The 12,128-nt window shown below is 49.4% G+C and overlaps 1 protein-coding gene across 2 annotated transcripts in view; it reads left to right on the forward strand.

Moving 5' to 3' along the window:
* The window catches only part of RASIP1 (Ras interacting protein 1), a 1,579,933-nt gene that overhangs the window by 817,131 nt on the left and 750,674 nt on the right, over positions 1-12,128 (forward strand). The gene's annotated exons all lie outside the window — the stretch shown is intronic.

Below are 12,128 nucleotides of genomic sequence, written 5' to 3' on the forward strand. Positions count from 1 at the left end.
ATACTCATGCGAAAACAAAGGAGCTGGACAAGGAAAAAGAGGAGGAGACACAGATATGAGCAGCGGCGGACTGGAGTACCTGGGGCCCACCAGGAAAAATCAATCTTGGGGCCCACCAGCACCATGCAGTTACCATACTATATATAGCAGGGGTGGGATTCAAATTTTTAACAGGTTATATGTAAACCCTGCCCATTTGAAAACCACACCCATTTTGTAACCACACCCATTCTGTTAGCCACACCCATTTTCACTCAATTTCCTCAACCAAAAAATACAAGTAATTTAAAGTAAAATCTCCTTCCCCTTCCTCTCCTGTCCAGCATCAGTTGTTCCAGTCACTGTCAGTCTTATTGTATTAAATGATTTGTCTACAGTTTTTAAAAATTATTACTAAAGGAGCCCTGCTAAAATTGGAATGGACGACCTTCCCCATACAGATCCCATCCCATGTGGCCTCTTTCCCCTGCAGATCCCATCCCATTATGGCCTCTTTCCCCCGCAGATCCCATCCCATTATGGCCTCTTTTCCCCTGCAGATCTCATCCCATTATGACCTCTTTTCCCCTGCAGATCTCATCCCATTATGACCTCTTTTCCCCTGCAGATCCCATCCCATTATGGCCTCTTTCCCCAGCAGGTCCCATCCCATTATGGTCTCTTTCCCCAGCAGATCACATCCCATGTGCTCCTTTTCCCATATAGCTCCCATCTTATGTGGCCCCTCTCCCCATATAGCTGCCATCTTAATGCGGCTCCTCTCCCCATATAGCCACATATAGCTGCCATCTTAATGCGGCTCCTCTCCCCATATAGCCACATATAGCTGCCATCTTATGTGGCCCCTCTCCCCATATAGCCACATATAGCTGCCATCTTAATGTGGCCCCTCTCCCCATATAGCCACATATAGCTGCCATCTTAATGTGGCCCCTCTCCCCATATAGCCACATATAGCTCCCATCTTATGTGGCTTCTCCCCATATAGCCACATATAGCTTCAATCTTAATGTGGCCCCTCTCCCCATATAGCCACATATAGCTGCCATCTTAATGTGGCCCCTTTCCCCATATAGCCACATATAGCTCCCATCTTATGTGGCCTCTCCCCATATAGCCACATATAACTGCCATCTTAATGTGGCCCCTCTCCCCATATAGCCACATATAGCTGCCATCTTAATGTGGCCCCTCTCCCCATATAGCCACATATAGCTGCCATCTTAATGTGGCCCCTCTCCCCATATAGCCACATATAGCTCCCATCTTATGTGGCTTCTCCCCATATAGCCACATATAGCTTCAATCTTAATGTGGCCCCTCTCCCCATATAGCCACATATAGCTGCCATCTTAATGTGGCCCCTTTCCCCATATAGCCACATATAGCTCCCATCTTATGTGGCCTCTCCCCATATAGCCACATATAACTGCCATCTTAATGTGGCCCCTCTCCCCATATAGCCACATATAGCTGCCATCTTATGTGGCCCCTCTCCACATATAGCCACATATAGCTGCCATCTTATGTGGCCCCTCTCCCTGCATCTTCGGGTCACTGAGCGCTTATCTGCTCCAAGCACCGGTGGCCTCTCCTCTGTCTTCCGTCCTCCTCCGCAGCTCTCTGCACACTAAGGGTATGTGCGCACTAGGTGTTTTTTGTGCGTTTTTGAAAAAAAGATCTGATGTCATTTCCTTCAATATGTTCTTCATTCTCCACTGGTGTATGCAGGAGAGCAGACAGCTGCAGAACTACAAGGCTCAGCATGCTCCATCCAGGACTGTATGCAGGAGTTTTTTTCCCTCCAAAAAAATGACGTGGGCTTCGCCATATTTTTGTATGCTAGCCAGGTACAGCAAGCAGCTATGGGCTTCCCCCAACCCCCAGCTGCCTATTTGTACCCAACTGTGAACCAAAAATATAGGGAAGCCCTTTTTTTTTTATTTCATGAATTTCATTAAATAATTCAAAAAAAAAATGACATGGGCTTCGCCATATTTTTGAGTCCAGGCCTGTGAACTCATCGGTGGGTGGGGCCAACCACTTGGCTCTGCCCCACCTGGTGTGGACATCAGACCCTGGAGGGAGGCAACAAGGGTTTTATGTTTGGCTAATGTTACTGTCTAGTGGGGGGGTGGGGGTGTGTTTGTGTTACCTGTGACGACCTGGCTAGTCCAGGGCGCCACAGATGCATCAAGCTTCTTCTAGCCTAACACAGACTAGGCCTAGTCACACACCATTGACAACATCACACCCACATCCACGTCTCTGTCCCTTAAGAACTGAATTTTTAGTCTTTTTGGGTTTATTGACATATTTGCAGATATTAATGGCCCAAGCCAAGCAAACTTTGACCCCAAAAATATTGTGGAAAAAGTACAATTGAGTACTTTGTACCAGGCAGCACAAAATGGTAGAGTCCTGCTTTGTATTTGCAAAAGCCACTAGCCATTAGAGATGAGCGAACCGGCCGTGGTTCGGCTCGAGTTCGGTTCGTCTAACGGAGGTCTCGTTCGAGTTCGGTTCGGCGAACGTTCGACGAACCACTCGAACCGCATAGGAAACAATGGCAGGCAATCACAAACACATAAAAACACCTAGAAAACACCCTCAAATGTGTCCAAAATGTGACAAACAACTCACAACACAACACAAACACATGGGAAAGTGACAAGGACATATACTCATGCGAAAACAAAGGAGCTGGACAAGGAAAAAGAGGAGGAGACACAGATATGAGCAGCGGCGGACTGGAGTACCTGGGGCCCACCAGGAAAAATCAATCTTGGGGCCCACCAGCACCATGCAGTTACCATACTATATATAGCAGGGGTGGGATTCAAATTTTTAACAGGTTATATGTAAACCCTGCCCATTTGAAAACCACACCCATTTTGTAACCACACCCATTCTGTTAGCCACACCCATTTTCACTCAATTTCCTCAACCAAAAAATACAAGTAATTTAAAGTAAAATCTCCTTCCCCTTCCTCTCCTGTCCAGCATCAGTTGTTCCAGTCACTGTCAGTCTTATTGTATTAAATGATTTGTCTACAGTTTTTAAAAATTATTACTAAAGGAGCCCTGCTAAAATTGGAATGGACGACCTTCCCCATACAGATCCCATCCCATGTGGCCTCTTTCCCCTGCAGATCCCATCCCATTATGGCCTCTTTCCCCCGCAGATCCCATCCCATTATGGCCTCTTTTCCCCTGCAGATCTCATCCCATTATGACCTCTTTTCCCCTGCAGATCTCATCCCATTATGACCTCTTTTCCCCTGCAGATCCCATCCCATTATGGCTTCTTTCCCCAGCAGGTCCCATCCCATTATGGTCTCTTTCCCCAGCAGATCACATCCCATGTGCTCCTTTTCCCATATAGCTCCCATCTTATGTGGCCCCTCTCCCCATATAGCTGCCATCTTAATGCGGCTCCTCTCCCCATATAGCCACATATAGCTGCCATCTTAATGCGGCTCCTCTCCCCATATAGCCACATATAGCTGCCATCTTATGTGGCCCCTCTCCCCATATAGCCACATATAGCTGCCATCTTAATGTGGCCCCTCTCCCCATATAGCCACATATAGCTGCCATCTTAATGTGGCCCCTCTCCCCATATAGCCACATATAGCTCCCATCTTATGTGGCTTCTCCCCATATAGCCACATATAGCTTCAATCTTAATGTGGCCCCTCTCCCCATATAGCCACATATAGCTGCCATCTTAATGTGGCCCCTTTCCCCATATAGCCACATATAGCTCCCATCTTATGTGGCCTCTCCCCATATAGCCACATATAACTGCCATCTTAATGTGGCCCCTCTCCCCATATAGCCACATATAGCTGCCATCTTATGTGGCCCCTCTCCCCATATAGCCACATATAGCTGCCATCTTAATGTGGCCCCTCTCCCCATATAGCCACATATAGCTGCCATCTTAATGTGGCCCCTCTCCCCATATAGCCACATATAGCTCCCATCTTATGTGGCTTCTCCCCATATAGCCACATATAGCTTCAATCTTAATGTGGCCCCTCTCCCCATATAGCCACATATAGCTGCCATCTTAATGTGGCCCCTTTCCCCATATAGCCACATATAGCTCCCATCTTATGTGGCCTCTCCCCATATAGCCACATATAACTGCCATCTTAATGTGGCCCCTCTCCCCATATAGCCACATATAGCTGCCATCTTATGTGGCCCCTCTCCACATATAGCCACATATAGCTGCCATCTTATGTGGCCCCTCTCCCTGCATCTTCGGGTCACTGAGCGCTTATCTGCTCCAAGCACCGGTGGCCTCTCCTCTGTCTTCCGTCCTCCTCCGCAGCTCTCTGCACACTAAGGGTATGTGCGCACTAGGTGTTTTTTGTGCGTTTTTGAAAAAAAGATCTGATGTCATTTCCTTCAATATGTTCTTCATTCTCCACTGGTGTATGCAGGAGAGCAGACAGCTGCAGAACTACAAGGCTCAGCATGCTCCATCCAGGACTGTATGCAGGAGTTTTTTTCCCTCCAAAAAAATGACGTGGGCTTCGCCATATTTTTGTATGCTAGCCAGGTACAGCAAGCAGCTATGGGCTTCCCCCAACCCCCAGCTGCCTATTTGTACCCAACTGTGAACCAAAAATATAGGGAAGCCCTTTTTTTTTTATTTCATGAATTTCATTAAATAATTCAAAAAAAAAATGACATGGGCTTCGCCATATTTTTGAGTCCAGCCAGGTACAACTAGGCAGCTGGGGATTGGAATCCGCAGTGCAGGGTGCCCAAGCTTTCTGGGCACCCCCTCTGCGAATTGCAGTCCGCAGCCACCCCAGAAAATGGCGCTTTAATAGAAGCGCCATCTTCTGGCGCTGTATCGCTAGGTAATAATGGGGTTAGAGCTAGCTGTATATTATCAGCTGGCCCTAAGCTTGAAATTCATGGTGTCACGCCAATATTAGACATGGCCACCATGAATTTCTAGTAAAGATAAAAAAAAAACACAACACACAGAAAAATATTTTTATTAGAAATAAAACACAACACAATTAGTGACTCCATCTTTATTGAAATAAAGAACCCCCCTCCGCAGTAATCCTGGGTCAGGGTCCCGCGCCGTCCAATCCATATCCAATATCATCTGATCGTTTGCTGGAAGGCAGAGCGATCAGATGATGTGTGAGGATCATTGATGTGAATTCCATGACACAGCAGCTGATTGTATAAAAGCCGTTTATACAATCAGCTGATGCATCAGTGCAAAAGAAAAAGAAAAAAACTCCACACACTTCTGTGCAGACTCCTGTCAGACCGATCAATGCAGGACCCAGCGGTAATCAGCTGATAAAGTCTCCTGACGGCATCAGCTGATAGTTTAGCCGGCCGGGTAGTAAAAAGCCGGCGACACCGCTGTCACTGTCAGCTGATTCCATCAGGTAACCGCATCAGGTGATCAGCGCCAGGTCCTGCAGCTATAGGAGGTGTCCCGGCCGTCTGCACACAGCCGGAGCCGCGGTACCGGGAGCGGACATGGCACCGGGAGGCTGCAGACAGGTGAGTATGAGGGGCCCCTGCTCACTCCCCGGGACCCCGCACCCCCCCTCCGGGGCCCCCATACACCCTTCCTGGGCCCCTGCACTCCCACCTCGGGGCCCCTGCTCGCTCTCCGGGCCCCCGCACCCCCCTTCCCGGGGCCCTGCTCGCTCCCCGAGCCCGCACCCCCCCGGGGGCCCCTGCTCGCTCCCCGGGCCCCCGCACCCTCCCTCGGGGCCCCCGTTTTCTATACTCACGTGCTGCTGCAGCCAATGGGGTGACGCCGGTCCGTCCTCCGCAGCGCGCAACGCGATGCTGCCAGCACCTGCACAGGAAGGAAGCAGTCATCACTCTGAGACTGCCTCCTCCTACAGTGTCGCTGCGCAGATGAGTTAGAGCCGCGCGGCACTGACAGTGACAGCAGGCAGAGCAGGGAGATCGCTCTCCCTGCTTGCTGCTCCAGAGGGAATGGGATTGTCACTAATCATATCGGCAATGTGCCGATATGATTAGTGAAATTACCGGCCGGGGGGGCCTCTCACACACATCCATAGGGGCCCAGGGGGGGTAGGGGGCGTGGTCATCAATAGCAGGGGCCCACCGGGGGTTCTCCCGACCTCCTGGTGGGCCAGTCCGCCCCTGGATATGAGTATATGCAAGGGAAGGTCGATGCCATTACTGTGCAACTTGAGCCCTGCTCATTTTAGGCTTCCAATCTGGATAAATTGCCTGAGCTCACCACGTACGCCTTGGGGATCTTGTTGTGTCTTGCAGCTAGCGTTTCTCGGAACGTGTCCTCAGTGCTGCTGGGGCTGTGCTGACAGTTAAGCACACGCATCTGTCCACTGACAATGTGGACAGACTAACGTTCACCAAGATGAACAAGTCATGGCTCTCAGAGGACTTTTCTTCCCCTGACTCAGCCAGGGGAGGCGAAAGGCACACGTATTTTTGAGAGTGCTTCATGCAAAGGATCTTTTCATCTTGAAAATGGGGTCAACTGATGCCAGTCAAGTGGGGTGTGTGTGGCCCAATTAGTGGAAACAAGGGAGACTGTGGTTGGAGTCCCCTTGCTTTTGAAAAAAGAACCAAGATGAACAAGTCATGGCTCTCAGAGGACTTTTCTTCCCCTGGCTCAGCCAGGGGAGGCGAAAGGCACGCATATTTTTGAGAGTGCTTCATGCAAAGGATCTTTTTCTTCTTGAAAATAGGGTCAACTGATGCCAGTCAAGTAGGGTGTGTGTCGCCCAATTAGTGGAAACGAGGGAGACTGTGGTTGGAGTCCCCTCGCTTTTGAAAAAAGAACCAAGATGAACAAGTCATGGCTCTCAGAGGACTTTTCTTCCCCTGGCTCAGCCAGGGGAGGCAAAAGGCACGCATATTTTTGAGAGTGCTTCATGCAAAGGATCTTTTTCTTCTTGAAAATGGGGTCAACTGATGCCAGTCAAGTGGGGTGTGTGTGGCCCAATTAGTGGAAACGAGGGAGACTGTGGTTGGAGTCCCCTCGCTTTTGAAAAAAGAACCAAGATGAACAAGTCATGGCTCTCAGAGGACTTTTCTTCCCCTGGCTCAGCCAGGGGAGGCGAAAGGCACGCATATTTTTGAGAGTGCTTCATGCAAAGCATCTTTTTCATCTTGAAAATGGGGGTCAACTGATGCCAGTCAAGTGGGGTGTGTGTGAACCAATTTTTAGAAACAAGGGAGACTGTGGTTGGAGTCCCCTTGCTGTGTTTTACATGCTTTTAGAAGGGCATGACATGGCTTAGAGGTTGACTTTCAGCATCTGCAAACTGTTGGCTACCAAAATGCTTCCTTTCCTTCCTTTTTAACCGAGGATTTTCGAGACCTTATGCCCATCGCAGTGCCCCAAGAGCCGATGCACAGGCGCCACTCCTTCTCCAACAAAGGCGTGCACGCGCTACACCAGCATGTCGCACCAAACATAACCGCTTCTTTGAGAAACTGTGTGACAGGGTGCATTTCACCACAGATACTTGGCCCAGTAAGCATGGACAGGGGCGTTACATGTCACTGACTGGGCAATGGGTTACTATGGGGAGAGATGGAGAAGGGTCTGCTGTACAAGTCTTGCTGTCCCCACGAGTTGTATCAATCCTTCCTCTGTATGTAGAAGTTAATACACTGCTTCTGCCTCCTCAACCTCGTGTGGGTCCTTCACCTCGGCCCAAACCCTGTGTGGTCAGGGCACCCTTCCTTGTAACTGCGCACAAGGAAAACCACACACCTCCTTACTATGCTGGCAGCAGAGCTCAATGCCATCATGTGGTCAAATGTTTACTTTGAAATGTATGGGAAATGTGAGTCACACCGCTGAGAAGTTGTGGACGGTTAGTTCTGGAGACCAAGTTTCATCAATGGTTGTCTCCACTCAACCAGCAGCCAGGGAAGGCCGGGTGTGACAATGATGCAAACATGGGTGCGGCCCTTCGCCGTGACAATGTGACATACGTGCCTTGTGTGGCTCACGTGTTAAACTGGTTGTCCAGCAATTTTTAAAGCACTATCCTGGCCTACATGGCCTTCTGCAGAGGGCACGGTGTAACGCCTTCCTTGATCCACACAATCAGATGGGCTGTAAAGGATAGGCTAGAGGGAAGCCACTCACCAAGCAGGACCTCCAGAACCCTGAAACCCTTTAATCCCTATACAGGGATTAGGAATTACACAGGGCCCAAGGTGATCAATACCTGTGGAAGGCTGCAGTTCCAGAGAATAGTAGTCAGGCAGGGACAAAACATTAATTGAGGAACAGGAACAGATTGGGACGGCCAGGACATAATCAGAAAACAAGCAGAGGTGAAATGTGGATCGGCCAACAAGGTACATAAACAGCAAGCAGGAAAAGTAGTCAGGTAACAAGCACACAAAACCATAAAACTGAACTGGGGGTAAAAGTAACCAGAGGTTCATAGCTATGTCTGGCAGTGGTCTGCAGACAGGATGGGCTTAAAAAAGGGTGTGGTGTCTTCCCATTGGTTGTAGCTGAATGATGGTACTTCATCTGTGAGATACCCACCACCTACATTCAGCCAGAGATTCTGCATCTGTCAAGGTAATGCAGCCCAGTGGGTGAGCATAACCTGCGTCCACCTGCGCCGCTGGCATCAACTTCTCTTCCATCATCAGCACTATGCATGAAAGGAACACGTTGTCACCTGGCGACCAGAGTACAAATTGACAGAGCGTACTCCGTTGATGACTTAACCGCAGTGTGCGGCAATGATACAAACCTGGCTGCGGGCCATCGTCAGGGCAATGTGACAAACATGCCTTGTATGGCTCACGTGTTGAATCTAAGTCTCCAGCAATTTTTAAAACTCCATGCCGGCCTACATGGCCTTGTGCAGCGGGCACGCTCGCTATGTGCTCACTTCCATCGTTTGCACACAGCAGCTCAACAACTTTTGTTGCTACAGAAGTCTTTAGGTCTGGTGGTTAAACGCCTGAAATGCGATGTGCCGACACGCAGGAATTGGAAACTGCACATGTTGCAGCGTTTGTGGCAGCACCGCCGAACCCTGCTGCAATACGTTATGACATATAGCCTGGCCTAACTTGATCCAGAGGTGGTGCAGATCACGCTGCTGGAGTGGTGTAAGATCAAGGACCTATGCACCCTTCTACACAGTTTACAAATGTCGACGAAGATGTTTAGCACTGGCAATGCCATTCTCAGCGTGACAATTCTGGTCATCTACATGATGGAGCACACTGTAAGCATTATTCGAAGTCAGGTGTTGGAACAAGAGGAAGGGAAAGAAGTACAGGAGGAGTCATATGCGGAAGGGATAACAAGATCTACGAGGTCCAGATGGTCAGCGGCACCTAGGCGGCAGTCATGGTGGGGGAGAGGGATTAACAAGGGCGCATAGTATCAGCAAAAAGTGTTGAGGAAGGTGCAGGAGCCCATGAAGAAATGGAGGACAAACTGGCAATGGGCATGGAAGACTCAGCAGATGAGTGAGAGCTTGCTCACATTTCGGTTGTGCGAGGTTGGGGGGAGAGGGCAGAGGAAGCAGGCACGATTCTCACCTCTCTGCCACCAACACACCAAGGACTTGGTCCTCCTGGATGCACAAGACACATGAGCGCCTTCTTGCTGGTCATATACAAAGTGAGTTGAAAAAGGACAGATGGTGGTGGAAAGGGGAACAGGTGTGTTGGAAAGGGGAAAAAAGTTTTTGTCCGTGGGTTTGGTGGTTAAGCAAAAGTAACATTTGCTGATGAAACACCATCTGTTACGGTGGGACTGGCAGATTTGGATAAGGTGGTACATACTATGTTACCGCTATATAACGAAAATTAATAAGAAAAGAAAGAGAAAGGTATATATCCCCATCAGCAGTCAGTGTCCACCGTGCTCCCAGATGGAAAAGAAGAGGTTGGCAACTGGAAGGTTAGGTGGAGGATACAGAGCTGTGTGGCTATGAAACTAATAGTAGCCTGAACCGAGTTAGACGCCACTCGGATCTGGAGACTGGGAGCCCTGTTAGCGTCACAGGGTCCACACGCCCACCCAGCCCAGGAACTCCCTGTTAACATCACAGGGGCCATTGAGTACGCTGACCGTGTGCATTGGGGCCACACCTGTGGACAGCAGGCGCATCAGCAGCAGGAGGCCTGTTAATGCCACTGGGCTGCACAAGCAGGACTGGTAGGACAGGAGCTGGTCTTAACTGTTCTGCGTTATCAACTGTGGTGGCGGCCTGCATCGACGCCCTATCCCTGCCTACCTCTGGCCTAAAGCCGCAATGGGTTCAACACATGGAGGTGTGCTCTTTCGGAGCATAATAAAAGACTGCGCACCTCCTTGTTGGCTCCAGCCCGTTTTATAACCTGGGTCCGCCCCAAACCAGGGTGGACCACAATGCACCTCCTGGAGACAAAAGCAGAGTGACACGTCATGAGTGGCATAACTAGCATCCTATTTGGAACCGAAACTTCAATAATGACCTCATGGCTGCCACGACACAAACACCTCACCAGTCATCGTCTGACCATCAATAATGAGGTGACAAGTCATAGGGGCGGGCCTCTGCAAGCCATTTGGGAGTGGCCTGGCCACATCGTCAGGACACCTGATGCCCTGTGGTCTATATGGGCCCCCCACATCAGGGGCAGGGCCAAAGAGTTCATTACCGGACCTAGATTCTGATGCAGTAAGTGCCTGAGCATGCTCAGTAGCATGAAATACAGTCTCTGGAAAAAGACTATCAGCTTTAGCATGGTGTCTAGGCACAACACAGGACTTAGACCCGGCACGGAGTGCAAGTACCTGTGCAAAGAGGCTTTTCGCATTAAGTGTGGGAGCATGCGCTGTATCCCGAAATGAAGACTTAGCCTCAGGAATGGCACAGTCAGGCTGAGCATACTCACTAGGCGAAACACTGTAGTTAGGCTGCGGCTGGGGTAAATCGGCACACGCATGCGCACTAGCTGCCTCTCCACACTTAGACGTGGAGGAGAAATTGCTCTTCGGGTGTGGACTTGGAGATGCTGTCTATGAACAGAAGGAAAAGCTAAAGGTGTGTGTTACAGCAAGGAGCCACCGCGGAAACACTTCGTTCAATTGTGAGGGGAGTCATTTTGGAGTTTGGTGAGGAGTACCGTAACGCCAGTGAGCAGCATCCTGTGCCACAGACCAACATTCTTACGGTGCTGTCTATACTGCTTACCGTGAGAGGAGCGTAAAGTCTGTATTTCTGGCAACTGGACATCACAGTACCCGGGTACGGTAGGCTGTGCCCAGACAATAATGCGGGCACGCAACACTTTGTTTTATTATCAAAATACATATCTGTTCTGGGTAGGCCGACTATATAGACAATAAGACTTGCTGCCTCTGCACTGTCAAATTGTCACGTACAGTTTAAATCATAGAGGGACAGCGACACATGTTTGCATTGACTGTTGCTTTTCAAGATTTCCATGACTGTGTTGCAGAGCTGTGTGGTTTGCATTCACACTGTTATCATCTGCCTTATCTGTGAGGCTTCAGCTAACAAGGGTATTCAGGGGGGGTAATGTGTTTTGTCTATGTTTAGGTAGATAACTTGGAAGCTCTTGTGATGCGCCACTGGTAAGTCGTGTTCGCACGCACACACACACACACACACACACACACGCACAAACACACAATTACTGCTACGCAGAGGGATTAGCAGGTAGTAGGCAACAGAATAGATTGTTCAATTATTTAAATTGTATGCATGGTTCTTATTGTTTGTTTTGGTAAAGTTAAACAATCATTTATCAACCCAACTGCCTAGAGTCCTTTTCCTGTTGCCTGGTTTTGCTGCATACTGGGGAGCCCACCCTGAACACGACTTAAAATGAAGCATAAGTCGCAATGTGAATTTCACTGTGCTACAATGCGGCCTAGCGTGCCTGTGCAACCACCGCCTGCCCCATCAAGTGCATCTGCGTGCTCTTCATCCTCTGTGACTGTGGGGACAGCAGTCTCACATGGTTTTTCACACTGAACTTCCACCCCTTTACACGCAACAGTGAGTGTGATTGGCAGGTCATCACTTGTTTTGGAAGTGGAAACAGATGGTATTGTTGAGCTGTCAGACATC

Source organism: Anomaloglossus baeobatrachus, chromosome 11, assembly GCF_048569485.1.
Source record: "Anomaloglossus baeobatrachus isolate aAnoBae1 chromosome 11, aAnoBae1.hap1, whole genome shotgun sequence".
In the NCBI taxonomy this organism is placed as follows: Eukaryota; Metazoa; Chordata; class Amphibia; order Anura; family Aromobatidae; genus Anomaloglossus; species Anomaloglossus baeobatrachus.